Genomic DNA, 27,475 nt, shown 5'->3' on the forward strand with positions numbered 1-27,475 from the left:
GACATCTGTTATTTTTTTTTACGATGCAATTCATCAAATTGATTGTTATTCAGTGCTTAAAGAAAATTGTCCTTTGATTTTTGCACAAGTCAGTATCACATCGTGGCTTCCTAGTGAAAATTGCATTTTTGTTTTCAATTTTGAAATTAATTTTGGATCTTGAATAGGGCAGCCACATATCTTTTTTTTCCAAGAAATTCCACAAATTATATGTGTCTGTGTTTTTGTGAGTAACGAGAAACCTTCAAAAGACCGCCGAACCGTGAAATATTCACCCAAGTAACCACTAAGCTCGCTAATAAGAGGTGTTTTCGTGGAAAATGGCACATACGTAAACAGCTGTAACTTTTTAACTATTTTACCAAATGACTTCAAATTTTCAGTGAATAATGTTTAGTCCATAACGTACGTAACTTACATGTGAGGGTCTGAGAGGTGGTTTATCTCGAATAATGAGAACAACATGCTGTCTAATAAATTGGCAAAGTTCAAAAATTTAAATCGGAATTTATTCATTATTGTTGGTGTTGAATCTTGGAACCAAACTATGTTTTTTTGTGCATAATATTAATATAATATAAATCTTTTAAATTTGTCGAACCTCTTAACAAAATCCCTTTATGAAGAGCTTTGAGGCGTCTACTACTTGCAGACTTCACTTCAAGTGCTGTTGAGTACTTGGCACTGATGAAGTCTGCAAGTTGTAGACCAAGTATGCATATCTGTCAAAAGATAAGCAATTATAACGGAATTTAAAGGAAATAAACCAACACGCTCAAAGCTCTTCATAATTTAATATATTGTGCAGTTGGACAGAAATTTCAGTAGAAAAATTTGGCTCATTTTGACTTAAAAATTCAATCCTTTAACGCCAGTTAAAAAACAGTTCTTTCTGTCACAATTTAAACAGTCATATGCAATGAATAAATTGAACAAAGAGTGGGGAAAATAAAATAAAAACTAGGCAAACTTCAGTTTTTAGGAAGTGTACAAAATTTTTAGAACAACATTTTTTTCTTGATCTAAACTCAAATTGTCACGTTTCTTTTAACCTCCTCTCCCTAAATACGTAACGTAATTCAGGGTGGTCACTGAACCAGGAAAACTGGGAGAACTGGGAATCAACCGAAAATCGAAATCAACCAGGAAAAACCGGGAATTTGTTTGGAACCTTACAATATTAGGTTGTTTATATATTATTCCTTTATTAATCAAATTCTATTAATAAACGTTCATATACAAACAAAGTCCGATATCTTGAATATTTCTATTAAAATCTTGACTTTTTCTTAAAGCCCGAACATGTTTACCTTCCATAGTACAGAATACCAAACATTTAGTCTGAGATACAATAAATAAACCATTTGCCAGAGTCTGACATTTTGAATGTTTTTTTTTTTATAATTTTGGAACCTTGAACACTTTCCATGTCTCAAATTTTAGAAACTTTCTCCTTTTGTGGGATAGTGAATGCACATTCATAGAGATTTTTTCTCACATACCTTAGTGTTACACTTTTGTTCAGTCCATAATCTTAAACAGTTTTCCAAGACCAGGATCTTGAAATTTGTGTGATGTCTCAGAATGTCATAAATTTTGTTAATCCTAGATCTTTAATTTCTGTACACAGAGGCTTGAAAGTTGATTAATGTTTGAATTTACTAAATTGTTTCTTAGGTACACATGTCTAGATATCTTTGCTACTTCGTCAAGGATTGGCTTAGGATCATCCCAAAAAGTCTCCAGAATTACTTCTACTATCAGGATTACCCTCAATAATCTTATAATTTTTTTTTTTGTATTCCCTAGAGATTGTCTGCATAACAGTCTCGGAGTTCTGGTAGAACACTTTAAGAATGTCTTCCAGAATACTCTTGAAATTCACTTTTAAATAAGCTTTGCATTCTTAATTCTGATAAGAATTTGTTTAGCTTCTCTTCATAATTTTCTTAATAATTTGCTTGGATTATTCATTGGAAATCTTTTGGTATGACATTTAGAATTAAGAAATGTATTCTTATTAAATTTGCATGGATTTCGCCACAGAATTCTTCTGAAAATGCGCTTAAGAGGATCTTTGGGAATTATTGAAACCCTCATATTATGGAATTATTATCCATATTTTCTTGTGGCTCTCGTCAATTTTTTTAATTTATTGATTGATTGATTGATTGATTGATCAAAATTTAAGAGATTTTCAGTTTCTTCAAGTAGGGTAGTTTAGAGTTAATTCATTTTGAAGGAAAGAGGCTCAGAATTTTAGAATTGTATAAGAGTTCGCTAGAATTATAATCACAATCCTCATAATAGTCTCTTCAGAGAATCCTTGAAACTTACCTTTACTTCGCCTTACAAGTTTCATGATATAGGTAGTTCTAAAAATTACCTGAAATTTCTACATTCAAAGTGTTTTTATGTTACTTCATACGCGAAGTTAACGATTTTCAGAGTTGGTTGGAAATGCTAACATGAAGCTTTAGTGTGATGATTTATTAGCTAGAGAATGATCTTTAGAAGAGGGTAGGTGGATAGTTCCGTTAGAGTACGGCAGTATGAAAATTGAATAGAAGTTGAAAATGAGCGAAGGGCCATTAATGCGACAGTTTTTTAGAGATAGACGCACATTTTTGCCTAACCCGTACGATGTACGCGGGGACTTGAAGTATGTCTCCAAGTCCACAGGCCTGAGTGTGGGAACAATTGAGTGTGGGAACAATATTTAAAAATCAAATCTCACCAAATGATAATGATGATGATGGTCCCACCGCTTACTCATACACATGTTTGAGCTGGATGATTTATCTTTAAGGGTTAAAGACACCGTCACTCAATTCGGATTCTTCTTGTTTTTGAAATATTCTTCAATCATCATCATTAGTATACAAGCCATCCGAAAATTTAAAGCAAGTATTTAATGATTTTACATCATTATTTTCTGGGTGAAACACCATCACTGCATTTACTTACTAGAATGAATAATACTAAAATGTCCTTTTTTGAAACTTAAACATTCCAATTAAAAAGGTAAAAAAAAAAGATTGAATGAAACTCAAACAGGGGAGATTTGGCAGCATTGCATGAAGCCTGTTATTGGCTTTCCCGCTCAGGGGTGTAAACAATGTCATATAGCGTAGTCTGGAAGTGTGAATGTTTTGTCTACGACATTCTTATAGATATTTTTGACGTTTAATAATCTTTCTCTATCTAGCACACATGGATGAATGAACGGTTTGTTTTCTCACAAATCTGTTTCCCTCTTGCTCGCACTCGTTCGATTTAAATGGTGCAGTAGTGTGCACCGATTAAACGTCAAAAAGCTCTATTCACGTGCATGTGTGACGTCACATTTTCTGTTGTATTGAAAAGTAAAAGAATAAAAGAGATGGTAGATTTTGCTCACCATACCAGTTAATATTTATGATTCATCGACTGTTTTGGCACGGCGACGCACGCTAACAACGAATTTTACCAATACTTTTAGAAAGTGGTTATTTAGGAATACAAGAAGAAGAAGCAAAAGCAAATCGAATGATGGTTAGTTGCCTCTTAAGATAATTAAGTATAACATTTTAACCAGATTAGCAAACAAAAAAGGAACTGGTTAAAATTACAGATATAAATTCCCTCAACACTTCTCAGTTGCGGTCTAAATGAGAAAATCTTAGGCGTTCACCACTTTGTTCACCCTTTTGTCCACCGTAAATATTCACAAGCACTCCCAGCGATCAAGAGTTCATGAATAATCAACAAAGCATTCTAATACACTAGCAAGCTCGTAATCTGATGCTATCGTAATTTTCAGCAACGTCAGGAATGCTTACCAAAGAACAAGAGCACGCTTGCTTTTCGTAAAAAATCAACAAACAAACAACTGCGGTTGATATAGCAAGCTGTGATATCGCAGCTCGGAATATCAAGCTAACAATACTCACCAGCTGCTAATCTCAACAAACTGTGGTGTGGTGAGATTGAGTTTCATGAATTTTGCCTGTAAAACCAATATCAAGCAAGATATTTTGCTCCAATATCACACGTGATACTGAGAGTGGATGAGAGCGGGAAAATATCAATTTGATGATGATTATGCCATCACTGATTCAATTATTCGTAGAAAAAAATCCCAATTTGGTTTATCGTTCTTCCAGTGATTAACACTTAGGTTAGATACATTTAAACATTCTGAGACTTTTAAAAATATTTGAAATTTCGGGCTCCATAAAATTATCTATATTATGGAGAACAATTAGACAGCGAGCTTTAAACCAAATACGTTTTCAAGGAGCGGGTTTTCTGAGGTTTTCTGCATTTAAAATAGAATGCCATAAGTTTTGTTACAGTATAATTTTTTTTTCCATATTAAGCTATTTATATGAAACCGGGGAAAACATGTTTGGAGCCAGGGAAAACCCGGTATTTTATTTTATTTTCAATGACCACCCTGTTTATTTTTGGATGGCCCCCAAAACATATGTTGGAAACTCAGGAAAAACCAGTTATTTAGTTTCTTAAATTCAGTGTTTTCCCTTGTAATTTATGGTTGACATAGATCAGCTCTATATTAATAACTGTGAACAGTGTTGGCAAAATCAGAAATCAATTGATATTTTTCCGCTCTCATGCGCTCGCAATATCACGCGTGATATTGGAACAAAATATCATGCTTGATATTGTTTTTACAAGTTCCTTTGATATTGCTGGACTATTCACAACGTGCAAAAATCAAGCTGAGATTTGACTCAACACAACAATGATTCCATTGCACATCGTTTTCTTAGAAAGAGAAAGCATAGTTTGTTATCTCTTTTTAATCTTCACCGATGGCAGACGCGAAGGGACAGCTGCAAGCCGTTATGGATGCATTCGGGAGTAAAGCAGAAATCATTAAACTCAATCTCACCACAGTTTGGTGAGATTTGCAGTTGGTGAGTTTTGTTAGCTTGATATTCCGAGCTGCGATAACACAGCTTGTAAAATAAACCGCAGTTGTTTGCTTGTTGATTTTTGTCTACGAAAATCAAGCGTGATCTTGGGCGTTGGTGAGATTTGATTTTTTTTAAATATTTTCCCAACACTGACTGTGGATGTGTTTTAAGAACACTAAGTTGAGAGCAGGCGAAAGTTCGTGTAAGAGTGTCAAAGTCAGGAAAAAGAAGGAATTCTTCATACAAAGGGCGTACTCATGCATACCTCCTGGAAGTGATATAAGTGATATTTGAGAAATTTAGACTTCTTCCATAGTAATCGCCTTACATATTTGAAACCATTTGCGTAACCTTTAAACCCTCATAAATATATATAATTTTTTGTTCAGACTTACATTTTGGGGTTCTGAATTAAGGAGGGTGGTCTATAAGATTTCAAATACTTTTTTTTCAAAATAAAGCACCATTGATGTATTTCAGAAATTATTTTATTGCTTGTCCCTACATGCGTCCTCGGTAATTTTGACGGATTTTAAATAAGTTAAATGGTTCAGATCTCAATTTGGGCGGAAATGGCTCGAATGTTGACCTATGAATCTAAGATTGGGCCCATCGCTAAAAATCTGCTAGTTATCAATAATATCTAGATGAAAGCGTCATTGAGACTGTACTAATGGGTATTTCTGGTTGCTATTGAAAATCTAGTCGATTGCTGAATTTATGTATGGGCCCAAATTAGGGGCATTTAAGCTCCATTTCCCCTATCACTTATTTTCCGCTTAACATTCGATCAGTTTTGATAGATATACTTCCTTTTCCAGTTTTTCCCATTCCTGAGAGACGTAGTAGTATTATTAATATTATCAAGGTGAACAAGGCAACAACGGCAATAAGTCAATTAGTGATCGATTTTTTCCATCACTACCACCGTTGTTAGACATCGATATCTATACACAGCTACAAAATCGATAGCAGTGCATTCCCGCCTGCCCGGCCAACAATTTATCCACACCAAGGTCATCCTAGGGACACATTCACACGCATTCCATTGCACTTTGGCTCTCGGGAGTGCGCCCGCACCCATGACGACCATCGCAAATTGATATTAATATTCAAATTTTATTGATTTGGTTTCGTTTTATTTCTCTTCTAGGAAAATCAATTCGATTCGTTAGCAGAGTATCATCAAACCCCCAGTCTTGCAGTGCAGCAAAAAAAAACCGGAGCGGAGAGGAGGTCAATCGTTTAGCACTTCCGCCGTCGTCGTAGTCGTGGACTCCGGTTTTCTGTTCGTCTAAACGCATTATTGGCGTCGTAATGCACCATCGCAATACTGTTTTTCAGAGCTAGGAGAGTGAGAAAATCGGCGGAAAGTGTTTACATCAACCCGTGTTTCGAAGCAAATATCGCGTTGGTATCTCTCGGAAAAGCTGTTCGAACGGGAGAGTGAAAAGAGAAGTTTCTAGTGAAGTCATGAGAGCGGGAGAGCAAGACAAACAAAGTGAATTATTGTGATTCCTGCCTGCGATCGCTGAATGGTATAACCCACCACCCACTGAAGTGAGCATCGAAGAGCAGCGGCGACACGCCAAGTTTCGTTCAAGTCGACAGAAGAGACCCGGTCTTTCGTCTGTCACTGAAACAGTTCAATTTGTGTATCCAACTGCGTAATAAGAGTTTGACTGTGCCCGTAACCGGTAGCCAAAAGCAGTCTGTTCTGTGTTGTTAGTGTTGATCTCGAGTATCCGGCCTAGGACACATACTTGGCTCAAACGAAAATAGAGAAGAACAAGAAGGCGCAGGATTTAAAAAGTGATCAGGAAAGTAGCAGCATACAAAGTGATATAGCAGCCGCGCTCGTTAGTCAACAGACTACGTTAGCCGCAGAGCGAAAGTAGACGGTCGTAGTTGTCGGTCTTTGTAGATCATTTGGAAGATTGTATAACGTCTGGTGTCCAGTAAACCTAGAACGCTGAGAAACTCCAGAGAAACACTTTAAATCTGGGGCGAATTAGGCGGTTCTCATGCTAAACTACCGCCTCGTGTCAACACACTTTCTGAAACAGCCGTAGATTGTTTAAGAACAGGTCGTAAAAATGTGCAGAGACAGAGATATGCCACTTCGATGAATTAATTGCAAATTGTTCTTCTGTCGGTGCACCATCAACAGTGTATGTACGCGTGGTAGCGTGTGTGATTATTATTCTTGTTGTCATCGTTGGAGAAAAGTATTGAGATCTTTGGATCCTGGAAGAAGTTGTGTTAAGGTGCTACCATCGCAAAGTGTTCGTATCCAACAGCGGACGATATTTCGCCACTACGATTTCCACTGAATACACCCTTCTCTTACCGGTACAAATTATCATCGAAATACCGTGCCAACCAAGCTAAGATCCAGCATAAGAAAAAGGAAAACAAGTTACCCTTTCCAAACAACCGACCACATTCTCCTAGTACAGCGCCATCTGTACTTGTGTGGAGTGAGAGTGTGTGCGTGTCCATCCGAGCTGCATACGAATTCCCAACGTTTACCCTTTGATTGTTATTGTTCTCGACCGAAAAGAGCAACCAATAAATAATTAAAGCAGTTGAAAAAAAAAATTTCCATACACGGCCGGTTGATATTCCGTCGAGTGAAGGTAAACCACGCGGATCGAAAATTGTGTTAACACCATTCCTCTACCCGCACCCTACGTGATCACCGCTCAGCCTAAAGCATTAATAAGCCTCACTGAGCAGAGCGGTGGTAGAGAGAATTCGGAAGCGGTTTCTTCTTTTCTGTCGAACAAGCCAGAGGCAGCAATAACTACAACTGCCCCACCAATAAGCAAGGAACTGATCGACGACAACGACTACGCGCAATTTGCGGAGCAGTTTGCGAAAATTCCACCCAAAATTGAAGTATTTGCTAAAAACGTTTGGGAATCAGTTACAGCTTGTGTGGTAAGTTTTTATGTTATTTTTTTTACTGGTTAAAGGTACCTATATATGTGGTTTGTCAGTGTAGATTTTTTGAAGGGGTTGTTTTCATTAATATGGGGCTATGTGTTGGCACAATCTCCGCTTGGATGATGCCGGTCGGTGAACGGCCGATCCGAGGGTAACGAAAAGTTGATTCATTGCTATTTTTGGGGAAGATGGTTTTTTGTTTTTTTTTTTCTTCTATGATTTGCCATTAAATCGCCGAGAATGATGGAGGTAGCTATTACGGCAAATCATGTTTATGGTACACGGTAGCTTGAAAGTACCCGTTAATGAGTAAAAAAATACTCATTTGAAGAAAACTTACACGCTAACATGAAAGTACTCATGAATGGGTAAAACATACCCATTTTGAATAAATGTAGCTCAACTCATTAAATGAGTAAAAAAAATTACCCATTATATGAGTGACAGTAACTCATTAATAGGTAACAGGTAATGGGTAAAAATGTACTCATTTAATGAGTTGAGCTACATTTATTCAAAATTGGTATGTTTACGCATTTATGAGTAGTTTCAAGTTAGTGTGTAAGATAATTGCACCAGTGACGGGCGTAAGGAAACATGCATAAATGATGCAGCAACTAAGCCATGTATTAGGTATAACCATATACGCTACAGTCATTTATGGATGATCCCTAAATCTCATGTTATTGTGCAAAACAATCGATGAAAAGCAATGACATTTATATAAGGTCTGGACCAACAGGCAGCTTGCTGGTGTTAGAAGCAAAAATGTTGTAAACATTGCTGAACATCTGCGAACAGATAGATATACGTCACTGCCGACATACTGAGAACAGATAAAATACGTCACTGCCAACAGCTGTTTCGTGTAAAAAGATAAACATTGCAATATAATACGAACACCACTAACCATTTGCACATTTCACTAACACCAATAAGCCCTTTGGCCCAGACCTTATATAAACGTCATTGGATGAAAAGGGCCTATCTGCTTTTCGCGTGAATCAAAGCTCACCTATACAAACCAACAGCACCATCGGGTTGAAGAAGTTCTCCCCTTCCCGATTGTGATATTGGTGAATTTTGATCGTCGCATAAAATCTCCCCTCATTTTATATTGAGCACAGACAAGCAGACATTACGCTTGCATGTTTTTCATCGAACATACATTTACCGATAATTTTATTTTTTTCTTAGTTGATAGTACCACCAACCGGCGTAAACTAACGATTTTAAATTGGCTCAATACTTGAGTAGTCCCAAGTACATCTATAAGCGTACCCCATTCTTGTCAAAATTCTAGTACTACACTATGCTTGTTTTGATTAGCTATGAACGTTTGACTGATAAAATGAGAGGTACGAGGATTTTCCTATGTTTCGAGGGGTGTATCGATTAGCTTGGGACCGAAGAGAGTACCAGAGCTGAGCCAAAAAGTTGAGCACGTTTCTTCGGGACCTTCTAGTCTTAGAGTTACCTCTATGGTAATACCCTAAATAGCACGGTAAATAGTTGGTGCACAGAAGTTCAGAATTTTCCTTTAATTACGTGGCGCTAGTGTGCAAGGGGATATCCTAAATAGACTATATATTGGGCTCCTTGCCATATAGAAAGTTACAGTCTTCGGAAAATTTGTTCGGTAGGTTCATAATTTTCTCACTACTTGGCACTAGTGTGTAAGTGTTTTTTTCCCCGAATATGATATATCTTGGGATCCAGACCATCTAGGGTGTCTGTCTTGGGCAAATTTGTACAGTAGGTCAACTACTTTTATGTTCAGTAGGTCAGTATTATCTCACTACGTCGCGCTAGTGTACAAGTGAATTTCCTGAATATGCTAAATCTTAATATCTTGGCGATATAGAAGGTTACAGTCTTCGGCAAAGTTGTTCAGTGGGGCAAGTACTGTCCATTAGTGGGAAAAAGTTCAAACTTTCTTACTACTCAGCGCTAGTGTATAAGTGAATTTCCTGAGTACGCTATATCTTAGGATCCAGGTAAAATAGAAGGTTATAGTCTTGGGCGAGTTTGTTCGGAAGGTCAAGGACTATTGATTGGTAGACAGAGGTTCAGACTTTCTCACTGCACTAGTGTACAAGTGTATTTCCTGAATATGCTATATCTGGAGCAAGGTTTCTGTGTTGGGAAAATTTGTTCGGTAGGTTCATAATTTTCTCACTACGCGGCGTTAGTGTCAGTGCGCATTGTCTAAATATGCTATATTTTGGGAACCAGGCCAAACAAGGATTCTGTCTTTAGCAAATATTTGCAGTAGGTCAAGGTCAGAATTTTCTTGCTACGTGGCGCTAGTGTGCAAGTAAATTTTCTGAATATGCTTTATCTTGGGATTCTGGCAATATAGCAGGTTTTTGTCTTCGGAAATGTTATTCAGTGGGTCATCGTCTATTGGTTGGTAGACAGAAGATTATAATTTTCTAACTACCTACCTGGCACTAGTGTGCAAGTGTATTTCCTGACTATACTATATTTTTGAATCCTTGCCATATAGAAGGTTTCTGTCTGCGGCAAAGTTGTTTACTAGATCAAGAACTATTGGTAGATGCACAGAAATTTAGAATTTGCTCTCACAACGCGGCGCTAGTGTGCAAGTGAATGTCCTGAATATGCTAAATCTTGTCATCCAGCCATATAGAAAGTTACAGTCTTTTGGAAATTTGTTCAGTGGTTCAAGGAAGGTCAAATTCATAATTTTCTAAATCCGTGATGCTAGTGCGTAAGTGAATTGTTCTAAGTACAAAGCGCGAGTGCTCGTGTTACAGCACTGAAAGGTTAAGGCTGCCATGGCGGGTTCGAGATCATTTTGCGTTTTGTAGGTTTTATGTTTCGCGTTTTAACAGTAATCTTGACTCATCTATTTTGATACGTTCAAGCTATTTGTACGCATTCGTGGGTTTTGAGTCATTATGCTTTCTAATAGCTTTCTTTGGAACTTTTAAAACAATTAGCGTTTTTGCATTACAATACATAAATCGGAGGATTCGAGCTGATAATATATCTCAAAGTGACTCGTAATCAACGAAAGTTTGAGAACCATCATTATATAGTTCCCAACGATCATTATTTTGTGAAATAAGACTACGTAGACAGTTTTTGAGAGATTTCAACCGTCTTTGTCTTATAGATGAATTTCATCTCAAAACGTCCATGGGGTTGGCTGCACCATCTCAGATTCAAATTAAACTTTGTGGATCTAAAGACTTTGTAGAAGTTAAGCAACTTTGTATCCATGTTTTCCTCTGAAAACTATATTGACTACCATTTTGGCTGAACTTTTTTTCATTCTAGTTTAAAAAAAAAGTATATTTAATTAATAGTAAGACCTACACACATTTGGTGAATGAATTATTTGTAGAAAACTGCCTTAATTTTCTTAAAAAAATATTAAAAAAAAATCCATTTGTGGATCTGCTCTGAAGAAAGATTAAAAATTAAAAAAGAACTCATTTAAAAAAAAAATATGAAAAATGAATTCTTAAAGCCAGGTTTATTATTTAAAAGTGATCAATGCATGCATAAGTCGTGTTTATTGAATTCATAAGTGCCTTATGAAATCAAAATTGTTGAGGTTCATAAGTCATGCCTTATGGAATTCTTAGGTTTATTTGTCTCAGTGTGTGTTGCTCGTTTTCCAACGCTTGGGAAAATTAAATGATTAATGGCGTATTATAAGAGTTACCTCACGTTAGACGAAAATCATTCATAAGTAACGCTTATCAAATTCATATGTGTCCTTCATTAATCGTTCCTTATGAAATTCTTCTGTTTATTTGTCTCAGTGTACACCGAGACCGTCCACCCTTCTGATAAATTCTTAGTATCTATATTTTTTTATCAAGTTCAATATTGCACATTCAAAGTAGACTTTTTTCCTCGATTTGTTTTCCATCTATTTTTTTCCGTGATGAGCACTAATGCTACAGACGCCAGGGAGACAGCTCCCACCAGTGCTGAAAAATCTCGACAATACACGATGATATTGACAATTCTGCTTTGGTCACTCATTTGACCTAGTCACAGTCAAGGCAAACCATGTCAATTGTCAATGACAATGCTGTCAGTGATGAACATGTGTAAATTTTTATATTAACTAAATTTGTAACGAAATTAAATTACTTGAGCAACACAATTATTTGGAGCCGTTAATGTGAACAAGCATCTACGTCCTGAACTGCTTGGATAACAATAATGTGACACAGAATGTACAAAATTAAACTTTTTGTTACCAGGTGAATCTTTGTCATTGACGAAAAAATGAATGAGATTTTGCGAAGGTTTTTTTGAGGATCAAGTCTGTCAGTGACTATGTGACGAACAATTTTGTCAATATCGCGCGAAAGACAGTCAATGACAATGACAAATCTCAGCACTGGCTACCACACCTGGACGCTACCTATCGACCCATCAACTCATGAACCGGGGACCAACGGCTTTTCTTCCCTCAGAACATCCCGGCGGCGCCGACTGGGATTGGACCCAGGCCTGTTGGGATGAAAGGTAATCACGTTTACAACTACACCACCAGTGCTGCTCAAAGTAGACTTATGCGCTGAAAATAATCCCTCAGCATTTATTTCACACAGGCCGGTAAAAATATAAAATGGACCAATTTGAATGTAATGCAGCGCTACATTTTCCAATCGAATATTACCGAGGAATCACATCGCTTTGCGCCTACTTTAAAGTCTTCGAGATTAACGACGTCTTATTCTCTAGAAGCAGAACTATATTTCTCCGGATCAACATGGTTTACACCCCAAGAGATCGGTCTCATCACACCTTGCTCCTTTCATTTCCTCGTGCCTGCGGATGCAGGACCACAGGTAGCCGCTGTGTACACGGATCTAAAGGCTCTTTTTGACCGGGCTGACCACGCCATACTTTTGGCCAGGCTTGTAATTGCTCATTAAAGGGTGTCCACGATGAAATTGCCACACACAAAATTGATTCGCAAAATTCGAGTTTTCATCCGATTGCCATCAAATTTTCAGGGATTGAGAAATAACTATTAAACTTCATTTTACCGTTTTACTCGTATTTTATTTACAGTCCATACGCAAATGCCCGCACCTTGGCCTTAACCCCGGCCATAAGATTCTGCACAACCTGTGAATCAACCGTTTTTTGCATGTAAACCCATACTTTCTTCAGTTCCTCGACTGTCTTCACTACCTTAGGTCGTTTAAGAAGGTGCTGCTTCATAATCGCCCAGTACTTCTCGATGGGGCGGAGCTCCGGAGTGTTGGGAGGGTTGAACATTTTCGGCACGAAATTGACCTTATTGTCCGCATACCACTTCAGCACGTCCTTGGAGTAGTGGCATGAGGCCAAATCCGGCCATAAGATTGTTGGGACGTTGTGGGCCTTCAGGAGAGGAAGCAGCCGCTTCTGGAGGCACTCTTTTATATACACCTGTCCGTTCATCGTGTCCTGGGTCACGAAAGGTGCACTCCGCTTCCCGCACGTGCAGATGGCTTGCCAAACCAGGAATTTCTTCGCAAATTTGGACATCTTCTGAGTGCGGACATGCTCCGGAACGCTGAACTTATCCTTGACCGTGAAAAACAGGTTGCCGGGGATCTGTTTGAAGTCGGTCTTCACATATGTTTCGTCGTCCATGATGCAGCATTCAACTTTCGTCAGCATGTTGAGGTACAACTTCCTGGCACGGGTTTTGGCGGACTTGTTCTGCTTCTCGTCGCGATTAGGGGCCTTTTGTACCTTGAACGTTCGAAGCCCAGCCTTAGTTTTGGCCTTCTGGACAAAACTTCGGCTTAGGTGCAGCTTCTTAGCCACATCCCTAACGGAGGCGTTCGGATTTCGGTTGAAGGCCCCAACTACGCGGTTGTGATTTTTGGTGTTGTACGGAATACTTTTTCCTTCACTTCTGGGCTTCCGATCGGTGGTCAACCGTTCCTCGAACCGCTTAATCACTCGCGACACCGTGGAATTCGCGATTCCCAACGTTTTAGCGATGGAACGATGCGACAGATCCTTGTTCTCGTGATGAATGCGCAAGATTTTATCACGCACGAGCTGTTCTTTCGACTCCATTTCCGCGAGTTTTGATCACAGGACTTTAAAACTTGCAGGATGTAAATAATGCACTATGAACTAAATCCACCCAAATTTTCATTAAATTCTACCCAACGGTTAAAAAGTTAGAGCAATTTCATAGTGTGGCAATTTCATCGTGGACACCCTTTACAACTAAAATGATATTTTTCGTAATTATGAAGCTATGAGATACTATAATAATAATTTTAATTTGTAAGAAGTAAGAAGAGGTGGAAAAGTCTGTGGTTGACATATAAAATCTGTCAATTTTGCTTTCAAAAGGTTACAACTAGCGATTTTATGATCGCTGATTGCTCGCTCATCGCGCTGCTCATCGTTACAGCTAATCGCTATTGTGACCCTCTGGAAGCTTGACAGGTTTTATGTGCCATACACACACTTTACCTTCTCTTCTTATATGTTGTAAATTACAATTATCATTAAAATATCTCATAACTTCATCAATCCGAAAAATATCATTTTAGCTGTAATGAGCATTTGCAAGCTTGTTTTGGCAAAGCTTGAAAGCTTGACGTGTCACATGGATTCACTCGTAGGATTGGGTCAGATCTTTCGGACTAATTCACAATTTTTGTCGGACGTTTCTCAAGGTAGCAGTTAATATTTCCGATTTGCATAAATGAGATTGGATTGATCCAACCAATTGGCTGTCGGTCATTTTATGCAAACGATGTCAAGATTTACGTGGTCGTGCGATGCTTCGCTGACTACTTTGCGACTGCAGCACCTGATCGATAGCTTTGAAGAGTGGTGCTTTAGGAATTTTCACAGCTTGTATATTCACAAATGCTATATTTTCACATTCCATTGTAAGTCGAAAAAAATTGCATTTGATTATACGATCGATAATCAACCTCTGCAGCACGTGGACACTGTTCGTCGTATGTCTTCCTTGGAATTACGCTTGACACTGCTTCCACATTTAAGCAACATTACTCGGACATAATTACCAAAGCTAACAGCCAACTCAGGTTCACCTGTAAGATCTCCTACGAGTTTCGTGATCCTGTCTGCCTAAAAGCTCTGTACTGCTCTATTCTGATCGATCGATCTAGACTGGAATTTGGCGCAGTTATATGGAACCCGAATCAAGAAATTTAGATAGCGAGGATTGAATCTGTTCAAAAGAAACTTGTTCGTTACGCCTTTCGTCACCTTCCTCGGAATGATCCAGTAAATCTTCCACCCTATGAGGATCATTGTCTACTCCTGGATCTTTAAACACCAGAAGTTAGGCGAACAGTTAGTCAGGCAGTATTTACGGTAAAAGTGTTATGAGGCAAAACCGAATCTCCCGGAATTTTGGCCGAAATAGGAATTTCCAACATCTCGTACCCCGTGATACGAACTACAGCCTACATGATCCAATACGGTTCATGTCATAGCGATTCAACAAATTCTACTTTTTTTATTTCAACTATACTACCCATAATCGCATATCAGTGCCATCTTTGCTTGATTTCCTGTCCATATGGGACTGATATGCAATTACGGGCAGTATACTGCCGCCCTTCGCTTGTCGGTCCCATAGTCGTTTTTGTCAAAACTGAGTTTTTCAATGCAAATGGTAGCTAATTACTCATATTTTTATAATACTAGATGAACTCAACAACTTTGTTCTGAAAACCTATGGAAAGACAGTCAATTTGGTTGTCACTTCACATAAGAAGCAATGGCACGAAGCAAACTTGGAACGCGATTTTATCGGTTTGTTGATTTTCGCTATGGGACTGATATGCGAAGAACGGCAGTATACAGCTGAAAACTTTCGTCACCGGATCCAGCGTAGGCTGATAGACGTTCCTTTGTAAGTTCCTTAATTGTAATGTGTATGTTACTGACTTCTTCTTTCCTTTATTTAACGTTGGTCTCTGTTCCGAAATCTTCCTGTTCCAATCTCCGACGCACTTCGATTGCCATCCATTGACGGTAATCGAATGTGCAGGAAGACAGCTTCCACACCTTCGTAGGATATCGCACCCTTTCAAACACACATGGGCCAGGACCAACGGCTTTACTTCCCTTCCGAAAGAAGACGTGACCAGAGATTTTTATGCCTCAGAAAAAAACCCACCGACCTTGGATAGGATTGAACCCAGACCCATTGGGGTGAGAAAGCAGTCTGTTTAACCACTACACCACAGGCGCCGGCCAATTGACAGTGACGATGAGGTTCGAATAAGAAAGGGGCTCTTCAAATGATGGGCATGTGAGAATGCGTTTTCACAGAATTGATTAAATGGTTGTATTGCTTCATCTTCAATCGAATGATATAAAAATTAAAAGCACTGTTTGCAAGAATCTCGAGGATTTCATATAGAACTGGTTTTCTTGCCTTCTTTATAGTTTTCTGAATATTTTTTTTAATTTTTTTTTTTAAGGTATCCAACTGTTAAAGAATTAACATGGCTACTCTCAGATAGTTTGGTTGATTCAATAATGTTCTCAAGACTTGAAGCTTCAAGTAAATCAAGATGAATGTTTGAACATCTCTTTTGAACTGTACAATAATTCAAATGGTATTTGTCAGATACTCTACAAGTTTGTTGGTTGATCTTGAATTAGCCCAAAGACTTCCAAGTAAAAAAACATATTTTAATAGCACCCCCTGAATATTTCTTAAAGACTTCAGGTCTACAAGACATTTTTATAAACTATGCAGACCATGTTGAACAACGGCCAGCGCTGATTCGCAATCGCAACTACATGGTTTAGTTTTTTTTCGGTAGTTTATTGTTTCCTTTTTTATAGTCTCCTGAAGGCCCACAACGTCCCAACAATCTTCTGGCCGGATTTGGCCTCATGCCACTACTCCAAGGACGTGCTGAAGTGGTATGCGGACAATAAGGTCAATTTCGTGCCGGAAATGTTCAACCCTCCCAACACTCCGGAGCTCCGCCTCATCGAGAAGTACTGAGCGATTATGAAGCAGCACCTTCTTAAACGACCTAAGGTAGTGAAGACAGTCGAGGAACTGAAGAAAGTATGGGTTTACATGCAAAAAACGGTTGATTCACAGGTTGTGCAGAATCTTATGGCCGGGGTTAAGGCCAAGGTTCGGGCATTTGCGTATGGACTGTAAATAAAATACGAGTAAAATGGTAAAATGAAGTTTAATAGTTATTTCTCAATCCCTGAAAATTTGATGGCAATCGGATGAAAACTTGAATTTTGCGAATCAATTTTGTGTGTGGCAATTTCATCGTGGACACCCTTTAATACTTTTATGGAAATTCTTGGCTATTCCGGGATGAGAGTTAAACTCGTGAGAGGCATGGATGCCAACTGTTATGCCAGATCGATTCCCTCTTTGGGTAGCTATTTATGAATACATTATCACATGAATTGCTATAGAGAACCGGACGAGGACGAGGCTTATAACGTCAAACCTATAGGCTATGCTTAATGAAACAGGCGTAAAAGTTACAGTTGGGACGCATTAAAAAAAATTAAATTAGGAACTAATATAAATAGCAAAATTAAATAAAAATATAACCAAAACAACCAAAAAGACTATTGGAAAAACTTATGTACCCGAGCAGACCCGACAGTGATTTTTGGTACATTACCCGAGCAAAGTCGGTTAACAAAATGAAAGCAAATCGATATTAAAGTTTGCAGTTCCTATCATAATGAAAACTCATTTTGATTTCAATTGTCGCGGCAGAAGTCTGATATCATTTTGTGCTTTCATTATGCAGTCAAGACTTTTTAAATTAAAGCAACTTAACTTGAAGTTCTGCTGTTAATTTCTTGTTTAAAATTTGATTTAAGTTCATCTGTCGTTAAACTAACGATTATTGTTTATTTGTTTTGTTTACCATATTGTAGGTCATTCGTGACTAGCCCGAGGTGACATTTGAGGTCAAATCTTTCAGCGTGAGAAGCATGGAGGCTAACCATTTACGACAGGCCCGTATTCAGTCAAACATTATGAATGCAAAATCAGTAATCAAATTGATTTCATTAAAAGAAGAATTAGTTTTTCGTTTGATGCAACAGTGTAAAATGTTGGTCTCATTTTTGATGTGTTAACCGTTTAGTCAACCAAAATTAGATCAAATGGAGTATTCAAAATAAGTTACATCATAACAGCAAATTCTGATTTCAATTTGATCTCTAACTTTGCTCGGGTAGTTAGAACCATGGCGGGTTGATCAAACAACGTTACTTTTGGCTGCGAAAAACTGCAACTTTTACAGAAATTTTGATTGCAATACTGGTTAAATATAATTCACAATATTGCTGCTTTCAGAAAAGTTGTGTATTTTAGTAATATTGAAAACTTTCTCAAATCGATTAGTTAAGATTTTTGATGCAAAAAAACAATGATTTTAAGGTAGTCCTGACAAAACTCTATTTATATGTCGCTAGGCTTATGATATAGAAACATAGTATGTTCAGAAAAGATTCATGAAATTTATAGTTCTACAACTTTGCCCAAGGCTTAAATCTATTATCTTGTGATTACCAAAAGTTAGTCTTTTTAAGTGTAATACCACGTTAATAGTAATTTATATGCATTGTTCAAAAGATGCAGACTAACATGTCAGGAAACCTTTTCTGAAGATATCTATCTCAAGCAGGAAAAAATAACTTATTACTACCAAATTCTACTACCAATATTAAAATAGCATAACTGGAAACCTAAATATGGTATTAGTGAGACATAAGAGGTAAAATACCAAAAATAATACATAAAAAATGTTCTACGAATAACGAACTAATAAATAATTTTGTTGTTACAGTATCAAACGGATAAGCGACGCTTTTTTAGATGCCAGAATACCATAGTTTGTTATTTTGAAGATCTTCTAAAACCAATTCAATAACTCTTTTAGGTGTTATTGTCTAAAAATTGAATGATCACAATTTGTTATTTTGGTATTCATTTGATATTTTTCAAAATGTTTCGATAACTGAATAATATCAAAACAAGGTTTTATACCATAAGCATACCGAAATCTGGTATCATACCACATTAAGATATTCATTTGTTATAGAAAAAAATCATGTAAATGTAGGTGCTCTGAGACTGACGTAAATGAGCGTCAATTTTGACATAAAATTTAGTCATAACAGACGTGAAATTCAACTCAATCAAACGTAATTTTCGTCGAGCAACGAACTTTTCAGTCTCGGAGCACTTAATATTACATGACATGTTTGTTTACGTCTCATCTTTTATGTCAAAGATAGATTCCATCACGTGTAAAATTAGTTATTTATAAGTGTGTAGAGATGAAGAAGTGAAAAGATGGTTGGAATTTTTCTCCTGAATATACCATCCAAAATGCTTTCTATGTGATAATATTTTTAAATCCAACCGGAATATCTCAATTTGATTTTTTTTTCCGAGAGAATGTCCAAAGTCATAATGATATTTGTTTTTCAGCCTTCATTCAACAACAAACGCATCATCGTTGTCGATTATTTTTACTGCTGATCGCAACTCATTTTTACGGTCAATCTTTTCTGCATACCAACACAAAAGGAAGTCTGTTTTTGACGCGTTACCCACGTAAATTCGTAGCGAAAGAAAGAAAAAAAAATTGGCACAATGTTTATTTTTAGTTCCACACTACTAACGAGCAAATTATTTCGCGTCAATTTCCTTCTCACCGTGGTTTGCCTCTCGGCTGCTCATGGTAGGCCCCTCCTAGGTCGTCCATTAACTTGTGTTTTTATTTATATATATTTGCTGACTAGACACGACACGGAGCTTCGTTTGACCCCCCTATCTCAACGAGTGAGCTTTGTATGTATTATGACCACCGTCACCGGCTAATGATTAACAGAAGTGACGTATTCGTTCGCGGTTTTCAATTAATAATAGTTGAATCAAATGTTCCCAAAAATGTCATCAAATATTTCAAACCAACCGCACACCACTTTCTCTGCTGAAAACATTATATCTCTTTCCCTCTCTTCTTCTTATTCGCCCAACTGGAATGTTGAACCTGACCTCAACATGACTTTCTATGAGCTCTTTCGCAGTTGGGAAGATGCTTTGAGAGTCTTGTGAATCGAACCCACTGCCTTCGACGTGATATGTCTTAGTCGTCCAACTAACGTGAAATATATGTTTAAAATCGAAATTCAACTAAAAAGAAGCACACAGAAAATCAATCACAATATAACTGGTAATGTAAACTCCATGCGTGTAAACTTGTTTTCCTTTTCCCACAATCTAGCAACAGTCAAGAATTGTTGTATCATATCAAATAGAAATTAACACAACTCTTTTGAACTGTTGTACACACTTAACAATAATAAAAATTACAAGCGACGTAATCTGTTACAAACGATAACAAATGGAGCATGTAATGAAATTCTGCATGTAATTTTCCAGCTTTCCGTATGTAAATGCTTCAAACATGTAAATCTACAAGCCTACCAAGTTTATATGCAGATCATGTAAATTTACATGTTAAATGATGTAGAAATACACGTTTACCCATGTTAATTTACAAGTTTGTAGTTTTTACATTGGCATTATTTACATGTAAAATATGCAATTTCACAACACGTTTGTTTGCTGTGTATGATAAGGCATTCTTCATCGAATGATTCATAACTTCGACTCATCAGATCACCTTCTGTATGAGTACTACTGCTCTTGTGAATGCAGTTCACTAATCTGTTGACCGTCAATTCCAATTTGAATCGCTCATCATTGAACAGCTGACTTGAATTGTTAGTAATGGTAAGATGATTTAATTTTCCCCAATGACAAGTAAAATACCAACATACTGTTGCTCTTTCCAGGCTTGCAATAAAGTTCGCTCATTGTTTGAGCTTCAAATGGTTCGGCTAGAATAGATGAATGGAACAAGTCAAAAGCTATGAAATGCTTTAGACTCTAATGAATACAAAAGCAAAACACCTGGCATGACTTGCAGTGGGCAGTTGATTGATGCGGTTTCACCTTGTAATTATTCGAAATCGGTTTACAGCGTTCATCAATGCCTCGTAGAATTTATTGTCCCCAGCAAGTGTTTCGTGATGAAGCTATCATCGATAAGATTTTATGATAGTATCCTTGATTATTGGATCAGGATTATATAGATTACTTTTGGGAGGTGAAGTATTGTGCATTGCATTCTTGTATAACACAGGATCAGTTCGTGCTCCATTTAAGTGCTTCACAAAAGAAAAACAATCATGTTTATCGATTCAATTTAAAACAGGCGAGTTAGGGAAGAAAAATCCACTTCCCCCGTTCAAACAGTTTATAAACAAATTCTTTGCCCAATTTTATTGCCCTTTAAATTTGATGTGTGAGGATAGCGTGACGATAAGTTCAGCTCTTAATCTATTTTGGTCCGGAGGACTCCACCCAAATGGCGTTGTTTACCACCAATCGCCCAGTAGAAGCCATCAAGTTGTGATACGATGCGGCGACCATCGCGAACGTGAACGAGCAGAATTGAATGCTATCGCCAACTTTTGCCATTTATGGCTATTTGTGTTTCTCATATTTCAGTATTTAAATAGAAATATTGCCTGCTCAACTAGCACCAGCAGTCAACTTTGGGAAACACTGAGCGAAAGTGCAGCAGAAAAAGTGAGTACGGTTCGTCCGCAAGTGGCAGCGGACGGCTGAGCTATTACCTTATAAATATAGTCCAAGGTCATTTCAAATTCCATAATAAACATACCGACAGCTGCCTTGGAGACTTACACCCGATTATGGTGTTTTATAGAAATATACGGACGAACAACAGAACAGAGTGCAGGTCCGGCTGGCTGGTTTGAAGCCACACAACAAACATCTACTTGATGCTTATGGGTGTTGATTTAATTACGCTAAAGCGACACAAGATATTACAACGCTAGCAGTGTTATCGATTACTTATGACATTAATTCTGGTCAATTTCGTGCTTCTTCTTGGGTATTATGTACCAACTGGAACGCTACGTCTGTACTTAGTGTTTATAACCTGTGCCATTTTTGCATTCAACACTGTGCAACACTACTTTATACACAGAACAAAATCATAATTTTAACCATCGCGTAAAATCTTCCCTCATTTAATTTTGAGCTGAAGTTGGCATAAACATCGGAATTGTTTACAAGTTTGTATATATATATACAGTATCGTGTGAAATAAAGTGTAAATTTATGAAAAATCTACCGTCAACAACTTGTGCGCCATATATCGCAGATTAACATGACATTTTCAATCGTTGTAGGACAGACAAATTAGACCATATTTGACTTTCTTGTGGTCCCATAAGTAGGACATACTTATTCCCTTACACTTCACGTTTTTAAAGGTACCGCCCACTTTATGAATTTTAGTACGTTTGTTTATTTCTTTATTTATTTGTTTGTCGTCAATCAGTGTGCACCGTTTAACAATTCTTACATAAACCCTAGTTTTTACAATTTTACTCCACAGAAAAAATACTACACAGAAAAAAATCTGAATATTAACTATCGCTTAAAATCTCCCTTCGTTTAATTTTGAGCTATACTTGGCATAAACAGTGAAATTGTTTACAAGCTTACATACAATATTGCTAATTTATGCGATATGGCGCTTTAATTTACATGAAATATCGCGTAAATTTATGACAAATCTAACGTTAATTTTATGTGCGCAGAAATTTGCATGAATTTTTCAAACGGTGTAGTTGACCCCGTGAAGAAAGTTTTTTTAAACGTACATTTATTTATCGTTATGTCAATGGATTCACAATATGTATTATAGCAAGGCATAATCTTATTCAATGGGGCCTTTTTGGCAAAGTCTGTTATTTGATTGTTTATACTAAGCAAATTGATATTCCGATTCCCTTTGGGATGCCCTCTTCTGGGGTATCAAGAGACGAACCAGCCCAGGGCTGGAAGTCTTCTTAATAAATATTTAAACAAAAAATTCTATTCCGAAGTGAGCGAGTGGGAGCATATGTACAAATTAATATTTTTTTCAAAATCTCTGAATAGTTAACTCTTTTTTTTTATACAGTGTTTATAAAAGTAATCATTTCGATCTCTGTTCGCTTGTTGAGCTTATTCTTAGAGCAAATAGTAACCACTGCTTTTGAGCTAATTTAATGCGGCTTAGATGTATACCTATCATGATATGGAGCCCAAATTTTGATACAATATTCGAAAAGAGGTCTCACATATGCTACGTAGTGTTTTGATTGTGTACGGATCATTGAAGTGCAAGCTAAATCTTTTAATCAACCGGAGCATGTTGCTTGCTTTGTTGGTAATGTTATAATAGTGATCAGCAAAGGTTAACTTGGAGTCGCGGATAACACATAAGTCTCTGACTTGATAGCATCTGACCATGAGTAATTGTGTCGTATATTACAGCGTGCTTTCTTGTAAGCGATAAAGAATTGCATTTTTTTTAACATTTAGTTCTAACAAATTTTTCTTACACCATGTGTAAAAATCGTCGATTTCATATTGAAATATTCGAAGATCAGGTGATTTAGCTATGAAAAGTTTTATCTCATAAAAAAAAATGTCATCTCTTCCTTTGCCGACAGTTGATAAAACGACCAATAAAAAAATTAAAAACGCTCATTAAAAACACCCAAATAATCCATAAATCCCTGGTGGAAATTAAAAAAAATTTGAATGATCCATAAAAAATATCAATATCTGTATTTTTTTTTAATTTAGAAACATAATTATTATAATGGTCAACTAAAGTTCTTCAGAATGAGCATTGAAATTGAACACATTACCCATAAATATTAGGGTGATTCAAAATATTGATGTAGCTCCGCCAGGTTCCATTGATTCTAAATCAAGTCATGATCATTCTCCCAAAATTTAAGTTTATTTGGAGCAGTGTTGGCAAAATCAGAAGTCAATTGTTATTTTTCCGCTCTCATGCGCTCGCAATATCACGCGTGATATTGGAACAAAATATCATGCTTGATATTGATTTTACAAGCCGGCGCCGGTGGTGTAGTGGTAAGCATGACTGCTTTCTAACACTCCGATGGGTCTGGGTTCAATCCCAGCCGAGGTCGGTGGGATTTTTCTGAGGCATAAAAATCTCTGGTCACGTCTTCCTTCGGAAGGGAAGTAAAGCCGTTGGTCCCGGCCCATGTGTGTTGAATGGGTGCGATATCCTACGCAGGTGTGGAAGCTGCCTTCCTGCACATTCGATTGCCGTCAATGGATGGCAATCGATGTCCGTCGGTGATTGGCACTAGATTGCGGAACAGAGACCGACGTTAAATAAAGGAAAGAAGATTGATTTTACAAGCTCCTTTGATATTGCGAGACTATTCACAACGTGCAAAAATCAAGCTGAGTTGAGTCGACACAAAAATAATTCCATTGCACATCGTTTTCTTAGAAAGAGAAAGCATAGTTTGCTATCTCTTTTTAATCTTCACCGATGGCAGACGCAAAGGGACTGCTGCAAGCCATTATGGAAGTTTCGGTTGCATTCGGGTGTAAAGCAAAAATCATTAAACTCAATCTCACCACAGTTTGGTGATATTTGCAGTTGGTGAGTTTTGTTAGCTTGAAATTCCGAGCTGCGATATCACAGCTTACAAAATCAACCGCAGTTGTTTGCTTGTTGATTTTTGTCTACGAAAATCAGCGTAATCTTGGGCGTTGGTGAGATTTGATTTTTTGATATTTTCCCAACACTGATTTGGGGGTAAACTCATACTTCACTGGTTCTTTGAAGTTTATATGGGAATTACTTTATGTTCTCAACGTCCTAGCACTTCGCCATAATAATTGACGGAAAAGCTTGCTATCTTTTCTTATTTTACATTTATCAGCTTTGCTCAAGACCACTGGTAATTAGTTATTAATTGATTTCGATGCCGATAATTTTCTGTTTCCTGCTGAGCAGTTTATGGAGCATATCAGATGAAAAACATCTTCCTAAATAACTAATATTCAATTATTCTGATTTTCAATCCAAATAAGGATATTAAGCAAAGAAAATTTCACATTAGTACAGATACACTTTTCCGCAGATCATTACAGCGAAGGGCTAGAACGATGAGAACAAAAATTTCACCTTCCTCATAGCAATTCTCATATAAACTTGTGTCCTCAACAAATTAAGGGAACAGCACTAGATATCCACAACAGGTACAGCAAAACATCACATAGCACCGTTATTCACACTTACTTCTCAGGAGGTAGAAGGTCAAGAAGAGCAACCGCCGCCAACTAAAACTTGAACCGGGTACCTGGGACTCCCACGATATACCCGCGGCAATGGTCAGCAGACAATGCCCTGTGCGTATTTAGTATGTAATATGTTTTATTTGGATATACAAAATGTTTGATGTCATGCGTTATAAAACCATAATTCTCGATGAAAATTTCAAATGGTCCTATCTGCTTTGATCGATTCTGTTCATAGACTTTCTCTTTTCATAACCACTGCTATGCAAACAGATTTCGCGCTAATTCTACCACATAGTTCGATGAAGGAGGTTCTTATCTAGCGTCCAAAACGTCAAAACAACAACAGGGAAAGATTTTGCAGCTGAGTTATTAACGAAAGAGAAAGTCGATGAAGAGAATCGATTAATGTAGATAGGACCTTTTGAAATGTTTATCTAGAATTTGCATCACCACAAATACACTTGTCATTGCTTCGATGTTTTCCGCATCAACATCACCGCCAATACAAAACATTTCGGATGGTGTTCACTCTCTCGCTTTTTCTCTTCTACGCTACTGCAATGAAATATGAAACGACACTTCTAGTTGAGGAAGGGGTACGAAACTGAACTCGCGTCAAAATTGGATTCCTTAGCAACAAAATTAAGCAATGACACCGATAATGACCATCCATCAGAACCCTACTCTTAACCACTTCAAACTAGAGAACAACGAATAGAAGATTGGGGGTTCGACCCCGGCGTAGTGGTTAACATCCATATCTATCACGCCAAAGTCACGAGTTCAAATCTCACCCCCGGACAAGTCACGAATGACCCAAGAGTGTTAAAGTGACTATAAAAAAAAAAAAAAAAAAATAGAAGATTAGGAATCACAAGGCATAAAAAGTAACAAAGGCTAAGATGTGTTCCTTTGATTACTGAAAAATCTTGTTCCCCTATTTTGAAGTAGTCAGGACTAGGAATCGGTGGTAGATCTTACATTCCGTAACGTACCACGAAAAGGTGGTCCACTCACGATACGGGGCGTAATGGTACGTTTACAAAGCTGCCATAGGCGAATTCAGTTAACCTCCAGAAGAAGTTTACACAATATTTAAAAAAAGGGGGCGACCCCGGCGTAGTGGTTAGCATCCATACCTCTCACGCCAAAGTCACGAGTTCAAATCTCACCCCCGGACAAGTCACGAATAACCCAAGAGTGTTAAGATGACTATAATAAAAAAAAAAAAAAAAACAATATTTTAAATAAGTTTAGATTCAAAATCAAGGAATCCTCAAAGAAATAGTAAATTTAATATAATAATGAAATCAAAGACCCAGAAGCCAGATTAGCGAAGTCTTCCGGAATAAACCTACAAAGTTCCTTGAACCCTTCCTATCCATGATAAATGGCTACAGTATCTCACCTAAAATAATATGAAACTGTTCTCGAAATCAAATGATCTTGAATTGATCATCAAGCCTTTCCGATCTACCGTTCCTAATTGATGTGTACTTTACATGGCTCAAGATCTTCCCTGAAGTCACCTGTTCATTAGCTCCTCCGGATTCTTCCTGAGAGATGCCTAGTTGTGCCATATCACTTGCGAGCAAATTGTCCAAAATTTGTTTTGGTGTTTGTTGCTTAAAAAGGAACATGTCAAAAAAAACGAGATGAACTAGCCAATGAGCTAAAATCTCGCTGATAAAATTTAAAAAAAAAAGTACATGTCAAAAACGGGACGGCCTTAATCGAAATGATTAAAAAACGGGACGCTACTGTACCAATAGTTTCGCGTGTTGATATGACAGCAATAAAAAAAAACTAAATATTTCATAAACATTCAGAAGTTTTCTCACATATTGCACACGTAGCGAAGATTAGATTCGTACCGGCAGATATTATCCGGGTGTTGTGCTGCTGGTGCATGTAAACGGTCTCATTTCATTCTCCAGTGTTGCCCCCGGTAGAACAAGCCTATCTGCCTACCGGCAAACTGCGGACTGAATCAGTTTGAGTTGGATTGAGTCAGTCTGTCGCCCTGCTTGCACTGTCTCAACCTTATTACTAGATGATGATGCACACTGCTTCACAGCTCCACACCAAACCACCCGTTGAGTTGAGTTCTGTTAAATGACAACGATGACGACGACGTTTGAGTTCGACAGTCACGCAATGCCTGTCAATGTGTGCATGCGAGAGAAGATCATCTTTCTCGGGAGGTTTGCAATGTTTAACACATGTGAAATAACTATCATTGCTGAGTACATCTAGATAATGGAATTATTGCACGCTATTCTGGCGTTTACTTTGGAGATAATTTGCAGTGGCGGTGCGGCAAGGTAAAACTCAAATTGCGAGCGATAAGAAATTCGAATCGATTCACATAGAT

The 27,475-nt window shown here is 37.5% G+C and overlaps 1 protein-coding gene across 2 annotated transcripts in view; it reads left to right on the forward strand.

Moving 5' to 3' along the window:
* Positions 1 to 27,475, forward strand: part of LOC135698605 (protein FAM13A) — a 99,592-nt gene that overhangs the window by 40,772 nt on the left and 31,345 nt on the right. For both annotated transcript variants that reach the window (XM_065218663.1, XM_065218671.1), the window contains exon 2: positions 6,076 to 7,865. The gene's annotated coding sequence lies outside the window, so the exon portion shown is untranslated. The remainder of the gene's footprint in view (positions 1 to 6,075; positions 7,866 to 27,475) is intronic.

Source organism: Ochlerotatus camptorhynchus, unplaced genomic scaffold (assembly GCF_037179485.1).
Source record: "Ochlerotatus camptorhynchus isolate MF236.1 unplaced genomic scaffold, CSIRO-AGI_Acam_v1.1 ptg000008l, whole genome shotgun sequence".
NCBI lineage: Eukaryota > Metazoa > Arthropoda > Insecta > Diptera > Culicidae > Ochlerotatus > Ochlerotatus camptorhynchus.